The 16,639-nt window shown below is 45.4% G+C and overlaps 1 protein-coding gene across 1 annotated transcript in view; it reads left to right on the forward strand.

Moving 5' to 3' along the window:
- The window catches only part of fam222ba (family with sequence similarity 222 member Ba), a 30,623-nt gene that overhangs the window by 211 nt on the left and 13,773 nt on the right, over positions 1 to 16,639 (forward strand). The gene's annotated exons all lie outside the window — the stretch shown is intronic.

Raw genomic sequence — 16,639 nt, forward strand, 5'->3', positions numbered from 1 at the left:
GGCAACAATGGGACTGTGTATGTTTCTCTCTCAGACTGGTTGGCTGGCTAGGTTAGGTTAGCTATAGCCAGGAGCCTGGGCAGTCAGCTGGCACACTGGCAACACACAGGTTTACAGCTGCTACACTGCTCCCCTGCTTTGCCAGTGTGTCCGCTCTCAGCCCTCTCGGCAAAAACTACCTCTGTTAACACTCAGACTCTGAACCTGCCTCATATTTTCTATTGGAAACGGATGTTAACTGTTTGTGTTGCCCATCAGGTTAGCTCCTATTATTTTCTAATTTTTTATTTTTATTTATTTAATTATTTTTTTTGCAATATGACAACAACCGGTGGAGGATTATGTGCGGAGCTCCATTTGCCTGTGCCAAGTCATCATCATCATCATCATGATTACATCTTCATCACTGTAATTTTCGTTAATGTGATGCAGAGACAGTTCAGGAGGGGATAAGTCGGATCCTCTTCCTGGCTGTGGTTGGTTGGAAGTTGGAAGTGCGGGGTTATCCTTTTGCTATTTGTGGCTCTTAAAGTATGGTATATATCTGTCACTAAGTTGTCTCCCACTGCTAGTATCCGATATAAGCTGCTGCTCTGCTCTTCTACTCATCGGGAGTGCGCTCGTATAGGGCTATGCATCCAAATTTAGTGTCAGTCGTCTTCAAGCCTTGATAGATACAGATACAGATGCGGTGTGTTGTGTTGTATTGTGTTGTGTCGCTCCTCTTCTCTTCTCTGCGCTGCCAATAGCGCCTCTTGATATAAAACGACACAGCAAAGTGTTTTCCACCTGCAAAGGCAAGTGTTAAAGGTGATAACAAAAGGTTGACGTCACCGGGCTCATCCTGATCCTGCCGCACAACCTCGACCACTGAGGTGGAGGAGGAGGAGGAGGAGGAGGAGGAGGAGGAGAGCAGGAGGAGTAGTTTCAGAGGAGGAGAGCAGCTTTTTTTTGGTGTGTGTGTGTGTCTATGCGTGTGAGTGTCTGTGTGCCATAACGTCTAATGGTTGGTGTCTGGAAGGAGAAGGTCTATCTCTGATCAAATTTCGGGTATCCTAAGGGCGCACTTAACTAATGGGATCCTATCGATGTTTCTCCCCCTCCGAGCCTGATCTTTACACGGCGGAATGTTAATGTTTGCCACAGCCTGTGTGTGTGTCCTCCTCCGTGTTGCTCTGAAGCTCTGACTCTGCTTTTTTTTATTGTTGTAGTCGTGTTTGTATAATGACATGGATCTTGACGGATATGACTTAAAACAACAACACAAAAAAGGTACCGCAGTAACAAGGCAGCAGCACTCAACAACACTGTGACTGGTCGAAGGCTATGGATGGAAGTGATCCGGTTTACTCTGCACATGGTAAGATGATGATGAGACTGTGAAGTGGTTAAAAACTAAATCCTGCATGTTTACATCTGCATGTCAGCTTTGATCTAAATATCTCTATATATAAAAAGCCATTAAACTTTCCTCTCCATAACCAAGGTGAGGCTGTTTAGTTAAAGTCAGCAGGGAGGAGGTGCTCAGTGATATCCTGTGCTTACTCAAACAGGAGCCTGACATTACTTGCCCAGAAGTGCAGTTTTGCAATGTAGCTTTCTTCCCCTACATTTTCAAGAGAGCAGATAATTAAATTTCAGACCATGTTGTCTGGGAAACTCAGGCCCCTAGACTCTCTGCAATTATCATGTAGAAGGAACTCTTTTCTGCATTGGGGTGCTATGTTTCCCAGCACAATGAAGATTAATTAGGTCTTAGAAACAAATGACTGTAAGGCCTCTCCCCATCTGTAAAAGCGCAGTTTGCCTCTAATGACAGCGGTCTGACAGATACCTTGTAAAAATGACAGTTAAATGCTTCACAGATATTGTGATGCAAGAGCTAATAACTCCTCACTGTGCACACTGTGTGTATATATTATATATATTAGGATATTGCCTAGTGTTTAAAGTAAAAGTTTGACATTTGTGCATTAGTTAATGTATTTGTGTGTGTGCCCACTTCTGTTTTAGTCTGAAAAATAAGAGCTGTGTGTGTGTGTGTGTTTGCTCTCACACGTGAAGGCAGCAGGTGAACCAAAATGTCAGGAGCACCTGGTTGATTTGTTCATGTCACGCCGCCGGTCACCAGTGGAGGAAATTACGGTGTTTCACTCGATTGAAACGCCACTCGAATGCATGTGTTAATTAGATCTCTTGCACTGCTTTTCAAAGTGTCACTCCTCCTCTCCTGCATGAGTCATGTGCTGACTCTTTGACCTGTCACCACAAACCAGAGTCTTTTGCTCGGGGCAAACTGACAGGAAGGCAAGTTTGCTTTGTTTTTTTTTCTTTCCGTCAACCACTGACAAATATATTGGAACGTATTGATTTATGTTGTGGGCAGTGGAGGGTAATTTCCTCTAAAATACTTGTGTTGCATCTCTGCTGCTTTTAGCCTCTCGCTCTACAGCTGCCTGTGGACGAGGTTAAACTCCTGCGGAAAGAAAAAAAAAACTGTATTGTAGAGAACATACACACCTACGTGTTTAAGCTTACTTGAGTGGAAGCTTTAAAGTGGAGTGCTGAGTAGAGTACAGTGTGAATGTAATATGCACGCCCACACGGTTTTTCTAGATACTAATCTTACTCTGTCAAACTTTTCTCCTGCAAGCAAATGGCAAAGCAGCTATTAGTGAGTGATGATTGGTTTCACACAGCTGAATCAATCATTCTGAGCACCTTCCACTGAAGCCCAGATGTTTTTTGGTTTCAGGAGGTTCTGCACACGACAACCAAACGGTCTGATTCCCAACATTAGGCTTGTTTCAGACAGCAGTAATAAGAGGATAACATCAAAGCTCTGCTTTATTTCTTAGAGACTTCAGAGCAAGACTATGAATAACAGATCACAAGGTACAAAGAGTGAACCAGAGAACTTGAGCAGCTTTTATGTTTCAGCTGTTGTTGGGATTCACAGGGAGCTCATTAAAATACATTGATTAGTAACAGTCCTGATTCTGTGATTGTTGACTGTGAAATGGTTCGACTAACCAGCATATTTTTGATGCAATGATTTTCTGTGCTGGAATGAGCCACTTGGCTGATGCTCATTTTGGTTTATTCAAAGCCAGTCATTTGATGTAGCATTTTAGAGACGGTACTTGAATTGGAAATGTGTAACCGTGCACTTTCCCCAATGCAATACATTTGTTCCTTTTCATTTTCCGCCGGGGGCCTGTGTATGTTAAATCTCTTGCAGGTGTTGTCTGTGAAGTTTATGTGCATAGCAGATTTTTATTTTGCTCACTCCGGTCGTTTCAGATGAGCAGCAGTTTTGTTGAATATCATCCATTTGCTAAACGAGGCTGCGTCCCACAGAAACCACGACCAGGACGGGGGGGGGGGGGGGGCCGAGATTTCCCATGCAGGTAGCAAAATGATCTCCACCTTTTTAGTCCAGTCCCGACCGTCAGCGGTGCAGCTGTCAGTCCACACTCACCTACTCACTCACTCAGCCACCCATGCACCCACCATTTGGGAGAGAAAGAGTGTCCGTGAGGCCACCCGATGCCTGCTCAGCTGTATGAGTCTGGTTACAGACAGGGAGCAGATGTTTGGTAGCCTTTGTGTGAGTGGGCAAAGTCAGGAGACACAGTGTGAGGGTCAAACGCAGGTCGGGCTCAGAGTAAAGAATCGTGGCCACATGATACATCCAGATCAGGTGTTTAGGACATTATGGGCAACTTCTGGATACCTCTGAGAACAAGGGACTGACCTGCGGGGCTCAGGCTGTGGGTCAGCTGTTACATGGTATTAAGTTTGGTTCACATGGGTTGTTTGATGTTGTGCCAAATAATTGGAGGCGATACTAGGCCTGATTTGATGATACACTTTGTGTCTTTGTTTGTTTGCTGTAGCTTTTTTTTTTTGCATGGATTTGCATGTTAGCCAGCAGGTCCAATTAGGGTGAAAAGCCTCACTCTTGCTGGGTTGTTGTTTGCGTAATCAGCAAACGCAAAGGGCCCTGAGCCAGGGAGTGCCATAACCTGAGGATACACACACCAGGTCCAAAGGGCTTCCTGAAACCGATGCGTCCTCACCTTGAGGGTAATCGGAGGGATATATAGCCTACTCTGAGCCTCTCTTGGTTGACATTCAGGGCAAACAGCAGGAGGAACAGGACCTGGTTCAGGCCTGCATCCGTCTAATCAGGCCTGTCGGAGGCACTGGAGACGACAGGGCTGTTTATCCACCTCCATCTCGCAGGAACAGCAGAAGAGCAAAGGCAGATATACTGTTATCTGTTTATGACACAAGATAAGGCCGTCTCAATCGGATCACTGACCCTCCACGGACAAAGCTCCGCCCCCCAATCCCAAGCCCTCTGTAATAGGAGGTTGCCAGGCGAGTCCCATATCACTCTTAAGTAATCCTAATAGATGCCATTAGCATGTCCGCAGTTATTGCTGCGGTTTTCCAACGTCCATGCCAACTGTACATATCAGGGCATCATTAGCCAGCACCAGAGAAGCTCAGAGTCTGACCCAGTCTGTGGGGTCAGAGAGGATGCCACAACAAAGCACCAGTAAAGCTGTGGGGGGATATCGAGCGGAGGGGATGGAGGGAGAGTGAACTCAAAGTGTCATAGTTGGCGCAGACATTAGATAAGGCTAAGCTACCAGAGGATTAGAGAGGGAGGAGATGTAAAATGCTGTCGGCTAATTGGGCTTTATTTTTAATATTTCAGAGGGTTCATTAGAGACTAAATTGGTGAAGGATTTCAGCTCTGGCTGTGGACTGAGGGACTTTTTTGGGACAAGCCTCACAACCTGAATAAGAGCAGATGAAGTCTTGTCACTGAACACAGGCTGCGGCGTTTGTAATTAAAAAGCCACTTTTTGTTTATCAGATTTTTTTTCAGTTTTGTCGTGACTGCTTTTCCTAATTCATGGTTGTCGCCCTAATTATCTTACATTATCTCTTGCGGTTGCAGTTCATGCATATACCACAGTTCATACATGTGTTAAAATCCCTTTTTTTTCTCCTCCCCCTCACGTTCTCACCAAAAGATGATAGTTGTGTGTAATTGGTAGTAAAAACACAGTAACCTTAAGTTTATGACATGACACACTTTTGGGTGCTACAGTAAGAGCTGTGCTGCTGCTGCTGCTGCTGCTGCTGCTGAGGTGAGCGGTCACTGCGAGGCACTTTGCCATGACCCCACTCGGTTTATCATCGGTTGCACCACTTCTCCAGGCCTCAGTGTGTGTGTGTGTGTGTGTGGGTGTGTTTTTTCTTTTCTTTTTTTTCCTCTTCCCTGTGTGCGTCCAGTGTACCGGAGAGCAAGTGGCACATAGAATGGGGCCCTTTATAACCTCCTAACCCTCTGGTCCTGTTTGCAGCCATTGTTGGCCACAGTGAATGGTATCTCCGTGCCTTGAAAAGTAACCAGATGACATTCTTCCTGTTGTTCAAAAGGGCCCAGGGTTATGTTGTGAAAAGCGGCTGAAAGGATGGGCTAAGACTGCGACCTTCAGAGGCTAATCTCTGGCATGTCATTCAGTGCCTGTTTGAAGCAAATGCAGACCTTTCTGTCTGATAGCGAAGTACTAAGTCAAACAAAGCAGATATTCTTCTTAGATTTTTAACACTTGTGCTCCAAAAAGAAAAAAAAAGTCAAGTTAGTTCTCTTTTTTTCATTTTTTTTTTTTTTCATCGAACCACCACTGTAAAGGAACTAGAGGCTTTTTCTTGTACAAGCTGAACGAATCATTCCAGACAGGCAGCGTGTCTGACACCTACATTGTCCAAACAGTCTCTCCAGCTGGTGATTGAGCCCCTCTGTACACAGACCTGTGGCATCAGCAGCCCCCCCCCCCCCCCCCCCCCTCCCCAACCCACCCCTCCCTCTGTACCGCATGCTGAAATACCGCCACTGCTGTGAAAGCAGAGGGGATGAAATGCACTTAGTGAGACAGTAAACATCGGTGCGGCTCTCAAACTAGCTTACATTGTTTATGTCTCCTCCTCTCTGGTGTATTTGCTGTCTTCAGCTGGCTGCGTTTCCTGGAATGTGCAGAGATGCAGTTGTCGCTCTGCGGGGGGGATGTTGGCTGTAATCACGGTTCATAGTTCGAGACTCGACCCGAGCAACAATCAAGACAGGAGTCGCATTATTCCTCCCCGAAACGAGATGATCGCACTCGACTTGACTGTTTTTTTTTTTTGTGAAATCGGATCATCTCTGCAGGGCTTTTATTATAAAAAAAACTAATTGCAGTAAAAGTAAAAGTAAAAAACAGCACGCACATCCTAGTTGCCCAAGTTGGGTGGGTGCTGGACCGAGAAAAACGTGACATGATGGTAAAGCAAAGTCTGCAACGCCAAAAGAGCTCCAATGCAAAAATGTATTAAAGCTACATGACGTTTCTAGCACCACCGGCTCTTCCTCAGATGTTAGAAACTGACTTTTCTTTACCCTCATGGTTGCACAGTGGAGGAATGTCCCTTTTCTCTCCTCACTTTGTCTTCTCACATTAGAGGTTTGAAACTTCACATTTCTGACGGTAGCGTAATATGACGTTCTTCTCACTTTTACTTGTACTCTATCTCCCCAAAACTCACTTCACCAGAAGCTTTTAGCGGACGCTGAGAACGAGTCTTAACCATTAATATGTTCCGGGGGGTTTCTGCTTTTCATCACATTAGAATACACTTAACTGGCATTGAGCTGTCTTTGTGCCTGTTTCAATGATCTCTGAGAGCAGGTCTCCGGGTGAAAACGTTTTCTCCCTGTTTCCTGTGAATAGCTCTCCTGCTTCCTGTGTCAGCGCTGTGCCACCTGTATAGGGGTTAAAATTGGGGTCAGACCTCTGAGCTGGAGTCTGTTGTTTGGGGGGGGCTCCTCCCTCGTTCTTTCAGGGGCCGCTTGTGCTGGGGGAAAAGAGAACCTGTCAGGTTTTTCAGGCGTCTTTTGTCAGACATCTTTCAACGATAAATGATTGGCATATCTCCTGCCATTTCCCCCTTTTGTTTGCAGCCATTGAGTTCGAGAGCAAATAGTGAAATTGACCATTATGCGTGATGTGTTTCCAGCCTGTGTATGAATGTGTGTATGAATGTGTGTGTGTGTGCATAAAATGGCGAGGTTGTTTACAAAGGAAGCATTGAATTAGAAAAGGAAAATGTCAACTTTTATCATGCTACTGCACAACCATTTTGCATTAGTCAGAAAATATCCCCTGAAGTAGTGTAACATCCGCAGAATGTGATTGAGATACAGAGAGAGGGTGGGGGAGACGGGGTGGGTGGGGGCAGAGGAAGAAGGGTGGGCCGCAATTTGAAAGGCATACTTGAAAGTACTCGTGTGTAAAGAGTCCTGAGGCAGGTCATGTTGCTGTGTGACAGAGAAGCATTCGTCTTGCCGTGTATCTGACGTCCCAGGGTCTCATTGCGAGGCTTTGCCTGCGCCGCGTGTCGGCTTTCTGTAATTAATAGCTAGTAGCCCCCTCACCCCATCCAGGGACCAGGTGCTGCTTAGATCTTGTCCTGGCACGGAAACGCGGCAGAGTCGCTCCTCGTGGGTTTTTTTTTTTTGCTATTATTTGGTGGGTGGATGTGGGGGGTAAAAACTCCCAGATGTCGCCAACTCACTTTCCTGCGTCTCGGCTGACTGTGTACATGTAAACACACAGGCCGAGACCCAAAACAAAGAGATGCTTAATCATTACTGTGAATTTTAATGCTCCGCTGCTGATGGATAGCATGTTGGTAAAAGATGTGGTTCATTTAGTCTACTTTGTGTCAAGCACCATTGTGCTCGTGTCCTGTGCTGTTTAGCAGTGCTCGCGGCCCTGACAGATTGCCATCCCGATGGGGAGATTTACCCAGCCAGCACTGCCTGTGGCACTGACACCATCATTAGGCTTTGATCAGCTGCAGTCTGCAAGGAGAAGAAGAGAGAGTAATATTCTTGATCTAATTACTAGGAGACATTTCAGGCGGTGTAATGTGTGATTTAACCTCTTGTCAGAGGCTATAAAAGGAAGCTGGGTTAATCTTCCTGGCAACCTCTTTTCCACGCAGGGGAGAGTGCCTTTAAATTTCCATTTCCCATGAACTGGTAAAAAACCACGGTGCAAAAAAAAAAGAAAAAAAAAAGCAGTGTGCTGCTGAGCTGACACGCCGCTCGCTGCAGACTTTCTACTCAAAATCTCTCAAGGCAAGCTTTCTCTGACCTTTGAATGTTAGCAACAGCTGGTTCGCAGGAACTCATGTGCTATGTGCATTTAGAGAATTGCAAGTAGGACAAAAAAGCCTGTCCTTTTGACTCCTCTATGCTTCCTCCAAATGGATTGTTTTGTAGTCCCCTTTGTTTCTCTCCCGCTCTCTCTATCTCATTCTTTCTCTCTTTCTCTCTCTCCCACCATCACCACCCACACACTGCAGCACGATGAGTGCAGGAGACTTAATTGAACAAATAGATCGTAAGTGGAATCGAGGGGTTTGGGTTAATCAGTCAAACATAGTTAAACAATTCTTTGGACATGAAGGGATTAGTCTTGCCTATATTGAGCTCATCAGAGCCCATTCTCCCCAGTGCTCGCTGGGCTTTTAGGGCCAAGGGCCACGGCCTCTCCAGCTCCATGGAGAACCACACACGCACCCCTCCGCATGCTCCACTGCCTCTGAATTCCCCACCACTCTCCTCTCCCTTTGTTACCGAGTACAATTGGAGTGATGGATTAGCAAATTAAATGTAGACCCTTCTATTCATGGCCACCCCAGCTCAAAGTCTCATTCACTAGATCTATCACAAACTCACTTTAACATGGTGACCAGGTTCACTGTATGTCTCGTCACTCTCTCTGAGAAAAAACAGTGTGTCTTTTCCCTTTAAGCAGCAGCAGCAGCAGCAGCGTGCTCTGAAAAACCAGCTCAGTGACTCTTTCCCAACATTATCTTGTTTTTACAGGATGACTTCCTGTACTTTTTCTTTCCCCTTTTATTACTGAGTGCTGATCACACTGATAGGAAGTGGCCCTGATATGATGATGTGTAGTGTTGGCAGGCTCTGTGCACAGCTGCAACCAGCCCCAACCTGCTCTGAATTACCTGTGTCATTGTCCCCGACGCACCCCCGACGTGTTCCTGAGAGCAGAGCACTGACCCCGCTGGCTCACAGATCACATCGATGTTCCTGACCCACCTTCCCTTTGTAAACACCCTCAGGTTTAATAATCTGTTATTCATCATATTTGGTTTTCTGTCTTTAATACTTTGAAGTTCACATTTATTCAATATGATTTATTATCTCTGCTGTTTTAACCTGTAGTTGTGAATTCTTATGTCAGGGAAACAAAACCTCTGCTTCACATGCTGTTCTTGATGTTCTAACTAAAGCTGTAAAAGCTAGAGAATGAAGCAATTAGGCAATTACCATGTTTTTTCATTGTTTCTTGAAATAGCATCTCAAATAAAATGCCCATAATGAAGTCATTAAGGGACTGGTTGGTGTTTTTGACTAACCGTGTCGATGTTATGAAGGTTTTTTTTTACTCTCTTCCTCTCAGTTTCTAGTTATATTGTGTATTTCAAAGTCCTGTTTTTATTGCACGTCGCTGGTTTTTCCTCTGCTAAGTAGTTAACATAGGCCCCCGATATGTCTCACTCCCACTGCCCCATAGTCTCTCCTACAGCGGAGTGCGGAGGTGGGGAGGGGGCCTGTTGCTGTGCTCTGTAGAGACCCCAATTAGCAGGACCAGCAGGCCCGCTGAAGGTCACTCCCTTAGCTTTGGTGTGAAAAGAGAGGAGGGCTGGGCCGGTCGGAGGGAGGGAGGGAGGCATCTCTGAGAGTGACAGGCCTGAGACTCTCAGCTGGACCCAGGAGTTTCTCGCACAATAACCACACTTTCTCAACAGCAACAGCAAGTTTGCATATTCTCCTTCTCTTTTGCATCGCGCTGCCTTTTGAAGGGGAGGAAAAAAGTGGCCCAGGATTTTTGTTTAAAGGTCAAGTGTTCTCGGCGGACCGTCATAGTATATTGTGACCATATCTGAGAGATCCATTTGTCATTAGCTCCAAAGTCCCCTACTTCATCAGCCCATGTCTGGTGTCGGCTATCTATGCCTGATTGATAGCTCTGTCCTTATTGAAGGGAGCGGGGGTCGATGGCAAAAATTTGCTGCTGGGTGCATTAATGCAGTGTTCAATGGCATAGACCTTTGAGCATGCCTCATCAGTCTTGAATCATTGGACGGCCGCAGGAGATCTGTATGAGCGGGCAAGATGCAAGAAGGCGAGGGAGAGAGAGGGAGCGATAGGAAAAAGAGTTTTTATCAGCTGGGCTAACTCTATTACTCATATGACTCTATCTCACTGGTACAGACTAGAGGAAGAGATTGAATATTTTGATTTAAGCTTTATGCATTCAGGACTATCCTCACACATGCACATACACACACACACACACACACACACACACACACAATAGTGTTGTCACTAGCAGTTCAAGATTTATTTGTTAAAGATTAATTTGGGGTATTGATTCTTTTATCAGTTTAGATCTGCAGCAGCCAGTGCAGAATTCAGTCCAAACTGTAAACACAGAGTTATGGCTCAATATCACATTATAATAGCATAGTAAAAGTATAATAGAATACACGTATATATATGAATAAATAAATATAATATGTTTAAAATGTAATGCATGTTTTCGTATGACTGATAATTCAACTCAAAACAGAAAACAATGTAATATTGAAAGAAAATGAATGTATAAAAGAGTCAGGATTTGATTTAAAACAGGAAATATGTGACAAAAAGAATAAGACTCCAAGATAAGGAGTCTGAGCAGACGTTTGCTGATTGCTTTCAGACCAAATGTATTGAGTATTGTTCCAAAAATGTAGAGTTATTGAGCAGCTGGATTTGAGATGTCAATGCAGTCTGACAAAACAACACGGTTACATCAGCCAGACGACAGAGCTGCGGTTGTGATGTGGCATTTGCTTTTGTTTTATCGCACCAGTACCTGTCTAGAAGTGAACATTTTTTTTAGTGCAAGGCTCACACAGTCAGACAGGCAGACAGACGGACGGCCTTGCAAGCCTGGGAGGGCCAGATGTTCCCATGCAGACACGGACGTGAGATGTTTGCCTGGCTCTCTGCACAGTCGCAGGCTGGCTGCCCGTTGCCCCCCGAGCCCCCGGTCTCCGCTGGGGGAAAAAGAGCTGGGGGTGGTGGACGGACGCCGGCGTGCTCACATATACACAGGAGATGAATAAGAGAAGAGAGACCACAAATGTCTCGTGTGAGTCGCCAGGGGCAAAGGAAACAAAATCTCACACCGCCCTGTCCAGTGGAGAAAGATCTCTTTTTATTCCTGGGCTGGTCAGTTAGGTGCGAAGGGGACTGGGTTTGGTCTCGCTGGAGGCGGCGGCCAGACTGAATGTCAGAGGTGCTACGGAGGCGGCTGACTTTCCCAACCGTCCACACACTCAGGGATGGAGAGACATCAGCATTTATTGAACACACACACACACACAAACAGCAGGATGTGGAATCAGCATGTAGGGATTTGTTTGTGACCTGTAAGGCTGCACTTCTCAATGCTGCAGAATATTTCCACAGATTCTTCACAATCCACTCCAGTGCACCTCAGTGGAGCCTTTTTAGTGAGAGTATTTTTTTTTCCTAGCCTGAATTAAAGGCCTGTCATAGGACATTTATAAACTAACAATAAGAAATTAAACTGTATATAAAATAGCAGCATTAAAGATGGAGCTCTGGTTCGCTGAAATTCTTTTGGGGGCAAGTTTTCATGAATAATTGAGTGTCCCTGAGTTATTACAGCATCTAAATTCTTAAAATTGATGGTATTCTCGCAGATGTAGAGGCAGCTCACACTTTCATCATTTCACAAGTCACACTAAAGATTAAGGTGTCCGGTGTCCACAGTGGGCTACACGTGAGCAACATCAGCAGGAAGAAGAATAACGGTAAATAAATTGTGTTTTTTAATGCAGAAGAGTAAAAGGATGAATTGTCGAGTTAGTCTTTCTGCAGAGTCGGACCAGACATGAGTCTAATTAAGGTTTTTCTCTGTATGTTTGTGTATTGGTTTATATACAGCTCATATGGGAGAGAGGGCAGTTAGTATAATGGCACAGAGGATAAATCTCCTGCAGCAGGCCTGTGCAACACTGGAAGCTGGTTTTGTGCGTTAAGCCCTTTTAGGATGATTTGTGAGAGTCAGCGCTTGCACAGTTCTGCCGAGCAGAGCTGCTCTGACCCCGGCCCCCCTCCCTTAAATCAGCCCAGCTGCACTCGCAAAACAGGCCAGGCCTGGTTAATGCTGGGTCACTGATATGGGTCTGGCTGGGTCTTAACTTTTTTTAATGCATTTATTTATTTTTTGTTAAACACAGCGTACATGTCAGCGAGACGGCACTGGGGATACAATCATTATTCCTGCAGGGGAACTCATATGTGTAATATATATGTATGTATAAATATATTCACAGAGTGTAAATATGCATATATGTGCATGTATGAGGCAGAAAGAGAGAGGAGAGAGAAAGAGAGGGAATAGAGAGAGAGAGAGATGGGGGAACAGCTGCATTGATTTGGTTTTGTTTGCTGAGTACTCAGAGCAGAAATGTAAGCCGTGGGAACACCTGGAGAGAGAGGAAAATGGGAGACGAGGTGGTGGTGGTGTCAGCTCTGCTGTTGGCTCTGTACCAAGCATACATACATGCATGCACACACACACACACACACACACACACACACACACACACACACCTCTGGTGTGCCAGGGTAGCCTGGGATCCCAATCAGCAGCACTTAACAAAGCTTTCCTCTTTCTCCCTTTAATCGCAGGCTCAATTTGTCACTGGGGTGTCCAATTTCTGATAAGCGCTTTGACTGAGAGAGGCGAGGTGGGTGTGGGGAAGAACACAAAATGGATGCACCTGCTAACAAATGAAATCAAACCACTCCATCTTCATTTCCCCTTTTTTCCGCCAGCTGGAACAATGCTGCTGCGCTTTAGCTCTCAGCACATTGAGTTATTTCCCACTAACCAGGCAGAAGGCCTGGCTGACTTACAGTCAAATAATTAGAAAAGGCTCACAAGTCTACTTTTAAACCTGCAGTGGGCATCCGGGCCCAGTTTCAGACCTGAAGGGAATTACATATACAGTCGTTGGCTAAGAGGAATTGTGTTGTAGGAGCTGGGGAATGTGACGACGGAAACAGATTTGTTGTTGTCACTTGTCACAGGGCTGTCGTCATGCGTCGTGCAGAAATAACATCCGGTGCATTTCTATAGGTTAAATAACTTTGCATTTCAACATAAGCCGATCTGTGTGTTTAGCTATAACAACTGTGAGATTTTTAACTGAGCGTTCACACAAGCAATCAACCTGAAAAACCAGCTGCTCGGTGTCTTTTGAACTGCGCTCACTCTGACACAAACAGATGTGTACTTCTGTATCTGTCGATCTGTGTTGTTGTTTTTTTTAAACATGCCATCTTCGCCTCGTAGCTACCGAACCTCGGTCTGGCATTTGACACGGCAGCACGTGACTCAGCACATTGTTGTCTGGTGTGATGAGGGGGGATATGTGAAGATAACACAGATGTGGCAGCATCACGGAGGAGATGAAAAGAGCAGTGCTGATCTTATATGTGTGAGCGTCATCGCTGAAGATGTTCCCCCACCAGATAAAGAGTCTTTTTTTTTTTCCTCATGGTGTTTACCTGCATTCCTGAGCCTCTTGTGTTTTACCAAAAACATCAAGCGAGTGGCTGGACGGATGGCACCGTCTGTCTCCTGGTCCAAGATTAATCCAGACTGAAATACCTTTGCCGTGACATTTTCAGCAGTCAGTGATACTGCAGTTCTCACAGGGCAGATGTGATAGATTGTGAGGATTCATAGCTCTTTATGTAGAACCAGCAGCAGAGAAATGTTTTTACTACTACTGGATTGACTCCCCCAAACCTTTGCTGAGATTTTGATGTAGCTGCCATAAGATGATCCTAATGGCTTTGGTTTTCCTCCAGGATCAGAGAGAGTTTTAAGTAAAACGTCACATATTAGATCGGATTGTCATTAAATTTAGTCAAAGAAAAATAATCAAATTCCCCTCAGGTCTCAACTGTAATGCTGATCCCTCTGCAGATACCTGCAAAAGTAATTACATTTTTATCTGCTTTACCTTCACTGTGTTATGTGCTCATTAGCAAATGTTAGCATGTGACACATTAAACTAAACTGAGTGTGGTAAACCTACTAAACACTTGCATGTGAGCGTTGTTATTATGAACGCGTTAGCTTGCTGAACATCATCATGGGTGATTTGAGAGCAGCCTCTGATTAATGCGACTAATTTTGTGTGTTAATCATTAATTAGTGAGATGTGCCATGAATGCAAGTAATTCAAGTCTGACATTAGAGATGCTTCATGAGATCTTTCCTTTCATCTTCAACTACACGTCAGATGTTTTTTTTTTTTCTTCTTCTTCTTCTTCGTCGTCCCCCAAGTGGTTTAAAAGTGTCATGTCTGAGGGTCGGCTGGCTTCTCCTCCTCACTGAGGCGTGCCCAGCTTCTGGCTGCACTCTGGATGGATTTTCAGCAGATAAATAAATAACTAGGCTGGCACCCCTCACTTTGGATCCCCTCTGTTTTGGCAGGCCGTCCACACTGCATTTTCTATCAGGTGTAAACATGTCTGTCAAACGGCACAGCCAGGGACCTCGGCATTTTGGCATTCATGACGCCATGCATGCGTCCGCTGCCAGCACTTTTCTGTCTGCCCGCCTGACCTTGGCCAGGCTTGACATGACTGAGCACACTTAGCTCTACCTTCCACATTTGTAGGGCTCTTTGGGAAGCCGAGTGGGCTTAAGTGGCTGTTAGTGAAACTGACCCCAAGTTGAAGAATGGACCTTGGCTGGCTTGTCCTCGCTGCACTGACGTAGCGGACGGGTAATGACCATGACATAGCTCTGGCAGAGATAGCCCCGGCCAGGCCAGGACACTCACTGCCTGATATTCTTCTCATCCTCTCATCTCGCCACCATTACTGTCATCTTCTTCCACTGTGAGCGGCCGTGGACGTCGTCCAAGAGGCCGGGCCACGGGCTCCAAACCACTGATGTAAAGACAAGGAGGAGGAGGAGGAGGGGGAGAATGAGGTCACCGTGATAAGATAAGGCCTCATACTTTCAAAGAGCGCCTCCTTTTCTTAGTTTCATGGAGCACGGCTCTGTGTTCTCGTTGTGGAGCCAGCGTTCTGTGTCTGACACTTTCGCGAAGATTTATCCCATCCAGCTGTGGACCATGTATTATTCTAGGGGGCACGCTGTCTCTCTTCACTCCACATCCACCATCTCACCTTAGGGAACTGTCACTTTTTCATCAGTTAGTTACTGAGTGTTCATACAGCCTCACGCTTCTTCTCTTGCAGGCCGCTCCCTCCCTCTAAAGAAGAATAGTTTCAAGTAGCTGTCTTCCCCTCTCTCCCACACTGCTTCAGCAGTTTCCTCGTTTGACAGTTTTATCCCTGACACACTCTGTCTCACAACTTCGGGACCACTATTTTACAGACTCGGTTTGTGTGCCAGTTGGGTTTCTATAGTTCTTCTCTTCGTTTTCAGCCCCCCCACTCCCATCCCATCCCTCCGCTCACTATCCATCGCCCCCTTCTCTCGCCCTTTCTCTTTTGGTGTGAGATAACACTCCGGGTTGGACGAGGGGGTCTCTGCTGACTGAAAAAGCAAACGGCCCCCGCTCCCGTGCCCGGGGATGTGCTGGAATCATCAGGATCCATTGTGTGAGACTGTGAACCAGCCTGTCACAGCCCGGCGTGCTCGTCGTGTCCCTCCGCTCGCAGCAGAAATCCTTTTCTGCCTATGTTGTTGGTAAAGCCTGATGGGCTAATGAAGGTCATACCAAAGTGTTATTTCTTTGTAACATGTTCAAAAGCCAAGGCTATTTTCCCCTTTTCTTTAGACAGAATGCTCCGGCTTGGTATTCAAGGGTAAAGAGCTGTTCTCTTCTTCCTGCTCCTTTTCTTTTCTTTACCTCCTATTCAGAGACTCTGCTTGCAAAGAAAAGTAATTTCTCTGTCCCTGAGAGAATCAGCACAGTGAAGTTGCATTGAATTTCCACTGCAACATTTTTTCTTGGCTCTATTTCAGACCCATAACCTGGGGGTAAACATGCAATTAAAATAACAGCAGCCTGCTTTCTCCTCCACTCTCCTCTCCTTCAGCCTTTAGCACAAGCCATGTACAACATGGTGACTTGGTTCTCCTAATTGGTTTTTCTTTTAATTGGTATAGAAAAGCTGCTAATATTCAACCAACAAGCAAACATACTTTCTCACCTTGTTTTTTTCTTCTTTATAGTTTTTCTCCACTAATATTGTTGTACACGACTCCTTCTAATGAGCTTATTTTTAGTGCACAATGCTCGCTTTTCTCCTTGTGCGGTATACTGCTGCTGGATATTTTAATAGATGGTTTCCTATGCTGTTAGCCGGATGCTCCTCAGAAATTTCTAACAAATGTGGATCATGGCTGATGGAGTGGATATTGATCAAAGCATTCGGTACATAAATGCAGTCAGCTGGTCTAATTTCCTA

This window comes from Trachurus trachurus, assembly GCF_905171665.1.
Source record: "Trachurus trachurus genome assembly, chromosome: 14".
NCBI lineage: Eukaryota > Metazoa > Chordata > Actinopteri > Carangiformes > Carangidae > Trachurus > Trachurus trachurus.